The 4889-nt window shown below is 49.3% G+C and overlaps 1 protein-coding gene across 1 annotated transcript in view; it reads left to right on the forward strand.

The window, feature by feature from the left end:
* Positions 1-4889, forward strand: part of LOC113212705 (solute carrier organic anion transporter family member 5A1) — a 78423-nt gene that overhangs the window by 36299 nt on the left and 37235 nt on the right. The window contains exon 2 of the mRNA XM_052263993.1: positions 2241-2260. The gene's annotated coding sequence lies outside the window, so the exon portion shown is untranslated. The remainder of the gene's footprint in view (positions 1-2240; positions 2261-4889) is intronic.

Raw genomic sequence — 4889 nt, forward strand, 5'->3', positions numbered from 1 at the left:
TACCCGCACATTACCGTGCCACTTTACTTTGGGGGTCCTGCTGCCTGACGTCAGGCGCCCGCCTGGCACCACAATGTATTGTAGTGACACTGAGGCCTTATCAACCAGGTGAACGAACCTACCTGCACGCCGCTTATCCGCGGGTGGAGAGGAGGAGAGGTAACAAAGGAGTTGCTGTTCTAGTCGACGTGCCTTACCCTGCTGTAGGGTGTCACCGTGTGTTGGAGCTGCGGGCTGTGGGTTGGATTCGAGGAAAAACAACAAAAACTGGTTCGTTTTGGGGCTATTTTGTTAGAGAAATTCTCTCTTGGTCCCCAAACGTGAGAAGATAACGCCAAACGGAAGAACTACTATTATCCCAAAGAGTTCTACTTTGACGAGTTGCGAATTACGAATACAAAGTGATGCTTTGCAATTGCGAAGCGAACCGATGCTTCGCAGCATGTATAGCATTGATTTGCGTCGCAAATTGCGAAGTAAATGCTTCCTAGTTACAAAGGATGTAAATCATTTGCATTTCTGCAAAGCATTTGCTTTTAGTTTTGGAAGAAAATCTACTCCTTGCAACGAAGTCTCTGAAATGCTCTCGGAACGAAGAACACTTTGTTTGTGCTGCGTAGCTGGCTTTTTGAGTAACTACGCTAAGGTCTTACGCACACTTCTGCCATCAGAAGGGACACGGGATCGGAAATGATGAAATCGAAAGTACCCGAGGAAGGAGAGGGAGCAGGGGAAGCTGGAGCGGGCTGGTCCAGCGCTACTCCCCGCCACGCCGCGGCGGTGCTGTCATTGTCAAGACCACGGCGGCCCGGCGCGGAGCAAGCAAATGGAGTAGAGAGAATGGGAGGGGGGGGAGGAGAGAGAAGGTGAAGGTGAGAGGTGGGCCCTCGACTCAACTACTGTGTGCACTCGGAGCCGCTGCCGTCCGTGCCCTCGACTGGGACATTGGGTCTGCTCATACACCCACTATGGTAATCTGGAAAGTTCAAATTTGAAAACGTCTAGGCAACCACCTGCACCCAGAGGATCGTTTCTTTGACAGACGTAAAGAAATTGTCTATTTAAATCAAAGAAGCCATTTAGATCCAAATCAGTCTTCTTGGATCCAAGAATATATATTATTAAATTTTTAATCGAAAAAAGGCTCTTTGACGAAAAGATATATTTCTTTACTTATATGCCAAAGAAATATGGTCTAATTTTCTTTATTTTTCAAAGAAACGATCCTCTGGGTGTGGTGTGCAACTTTTGACACTCTTGGTAATACCAAGTTGGTATGCCATTTCTTGTACTATACTATTACTAAGACCAGTGACCAGTGTGTAAACAAGTGTGCAGACTTTGCGCACTTTCCAAACGTTTAAAATTTGCGCACTATGTTGTGTGCTTTCTGTGTATGAAGTGTGCTAATTAGCGAAAAGCACACCTAAAGTTTGCGAAAGGGCACCCTTTTTTTCCCAGAGTGCCCAGAATTTTTGTTTGTTTGTTGCTAGGGACCCCCGGGGGAGGGGGGGGGGGGGATACCAGAAACTTTAAAGTCGACAAAACTACTATGCCCTTGATTCTCAGTACCCTGAACGTCGCCCCAACCCACCTCAACCAGTTTTTGCGCCTATTCTGCGGTGCCCCACCCCCTCCTCACAGGAGGGCCTTGCGTCGCGTTCGGTGTAGACAAGATCTCCACTTCCAGTGGCCTTCCCTCCCCCGCAGCACCGTCCCGCCCGCCCCTCCCTCGTGGCCCGGCACAGCCGCGGCACAGCGTCTCAGTGTTCTCTACTGCCTACCGGAGACCGAAGTTTTTCTAGTTTTTGTACCCGCCAGCAAGCAGGATATGTTTCAATGTCGCCACCATTTAGATTCGAACAAGCGTGCCTCTAACACAAAAGTAGCCCTTTTTATTTGGAGGTGTTTGGAGCGCGTGCCGGACGTGAGGACGGCCACCAGGGCGTTAGGCAGGGGCGGGACCGACACGTCCACAGTAAATCCGTCTAGGCGACCGGCGGTCACAGACTTTGTCCCGCGTCGTGCCCATGCCCTAAGTTTATTCATATTATGAATGAACATTCATCGGTATATGTTATGAAGATACATTGTCCTCTCAAAAATTGCAATAAGTAAAAGGACTAATAACGGGCTCCCAACCCCTTCTGCGTGGTTGTAGAGGAGGAGAATAAGAATATCAAAATATGATCCGAAATAGGTTTATTTGCTCTAACGGAAGTGTTTTCTGTTTGTTGCAGGTCTATTCGAGCTTTGAAAGGTGTGTTGAGCCGCCGGTGCCCCTGGGTAAATATTTTGTCGAGTGAACTGCCTTTTGTCTTCCACATCTCTTGGAACTCCTGGAACGAGTCCTGAAACGTTATGGAATCTAGTCTTGAAAATTAAATTAGCCTTTCCACGAATTTGATAAATTGGCTAATGCATTCGCTAATATAGCCTTAGATTAGAATATTAGCTCTCTTAGCTAATTCTTAGGTAAGAGAGGTAACATATTAGCTTTCACAGCTAGTTTCTTTATTTTGTAACTGTCATGGGTAATTTATTAGCTCTCTTAGCTAAGAATTACCTAGGGGAGCTAATATTCTAATCTTAGGCTATATTAGCGAATGCATTTATTAGAAAATTTAGCTAGTTCTTTTTTTCCGTGTGTTACCTTATGGATCTCCTTACCACGGGAGGGCTCTTTGTGGTCATTGGTTACAAAAATTATTGAGGTTTTACAAAATTTGCGTGGTTAATTTTGCTTTCCGTCTTAAATGCGTATTTTCCGACTTTACTCGATTTTTTTCGTAAATAACAAGGGGCACAAAAGGCTGTTTTAATTTTCTTTCCTTTGTTCGTGGTACCATAATTCGCCATGAAGCCGGGGGCGTGAATAAGAAATGGTCTCGTCGGGTCCGCCGTTGGGTCCGCTCCGCGCCGCTGGGAGGTCGCCGCTCGGACAATTACCCCGCCGCCCCGGACCGCCTTCGGCCCGGGCCGCTCCCGCCCTGTGTTTGCGGACTGTACTGCACGCCACGCCCCGCCACGCCCCGCCACGCCCCGCCACGACACGCTTACTCACTCGCGGCCTTGGATCAGCCATGGTCAAGCTGCCGCCGCCGCTGCTACCCTTCCTGCAGGCAGTGCTGCGAGTGCTGCACGTGCGGCAACAGGACACACCCGCGCTCCGCAGCCCCGCCCCGCCCCGCCCCGCCCCGCACCGCCACGGGTACCGGTGCGGTCTAGCCGTGCAAGGCCGCATCTCCCGCTGCCAGTGACGTGCCTTTTGCGACAGGCAAGCCACACCTAATACGCAGACAGGAAACAGAACAAGAAGATTGACAATCGCACAATGTGTAATACGTTATACTACCAATGACAATGTTTAAAATTTGTACAGAGGACGGGCACACCGATCCAAAGAAAATTTGCATTTCGCTTTAGTATAATTCTTCTTTGAAAGTCAAGTCAAGCCAAACAGCACACCTTTGAGGACGTTCAGCGAGGTGGCAGACATAGACGCCACTTTTAGTACTTTCACATGAAGGGGTTCTATGTTACATAACCTAGTCCTGTCTTGAGGACTAGAAAATCGGCCAGTGCAACAACATCCTTTATCTCCCTTGCTGACCGACGCGTGGCAGTGAACGCTTCATCTCTAGCTTCGTGGTAAACAAAGAAACGTTTAAACGGCGCGCTGGGGACCTAAACGCGCGCTGCGTGCGTGTGCTGCGGAGTGCTGCGCGCTCTACTTAGAGCCACGTGATAAAGAGTGGTGGCCGGGAAGGTGGTGATCCTATACACTATCGAACACTCTTGAAAATTGAACAATGTGTGGTCAAAGGCTGATTTTCTTTTTAGACAGTCCCTTGTGGTCTGTCTCTACCCGAAGGTAAAAGTTTCCCGTTTTGATAAATATTGCCGGTTCTCGTTATCCAGTTTTGATAAAGATTGCCGATTGACGTTCCAGTGCCAGTTTTGATAAGCCAATTCACGTCGATAAAGATCTGTCTTGCTATAATATTAGGCTGTGGGGGAAGGCTTTCCGTCCCGGCCGTCCGTGCCAAGCCCGGTGGCAGTCCGCTGTCATCGCTCTGCTGGAGATGTAAACATACAACATTTGCTTCGCGCCGGGTCATAATGAGCTGGCCGACCCCCACTTCAGCCTCTTGAGGAACGCAGTGCAGCTCCTCGCGCCCCAACCCCTGCCCTCTTAGAGCTGAAATCGGCACCGCGCGCCACATGGCCCGTCCACTTGAGAAGTGTCACCAGTCCGAGCAAAAAATATAAATTTGAACCAGAACGCTCTGAAATATGAAATGTGCTTGTTTTCGGCACGAAGAAATTACGAATTCAGCAAAGTTTGAATGGTGATTCTAGCATAATTTGCTGATTTTCGTTGTTTCAAAAATATGACAAAGTGCTCTTGGGTAAGGTGAAAGTATCCCGTCTTGAAAAGGGTTGCCGTTGCCGATATTGCCGAATAACGTTCCAGTTTTGATAAGCAGATTTTCAGTCTTATTTTGATGCCTTATTGAATTTAAAGATACAAGTCTTAGCGCCTGATTTTTGAATTTGCTTTTCGAGCTGGACTGTCTCGTTACCGGCCGGCAGGCCAGTTTTTTTGTAAGAGGAGCGGGCAGTGATCTTAAACCAACGTACGAGAGTGTATGCATGGGCGTGCAGCAGGACGGAACGCTGGAGGATGTGTTCCGCTCATCGCGCCGGTCCGACCGGAGCTCCGCCCGCTCCGCCGGTGGATGTGGGTCAGCCGCGACTTGATGTGGGAGTCGTTCTCCCTCCCGGACAAGACTCCTCGGCTCCTGCGGAAACTGGCGGGGAAATGGAGCTGCAGGGAACTACAGGGGAGCAGAGGATTGTGCGGGCGCGGGAACCGTACCGGCCTG

The sequence above is a fragment of the Frankliniella occidentalis genome, unplaced genomic scaffold (genome assembly GCF_000697945.3).
Source record: "Frankliniella occidentalis isolate FOCC.00 unplaced genomic scaffold, Focc_3.1 Scaffold15, whole genome shotgun sequence".
Classification (NCBI taxonomy): Eukaryota; Metazoa; Arthropoda; class Insecta; order Thysanoptera; family Thripidae; genus Frankliniella; species Frankliniella occidentalis.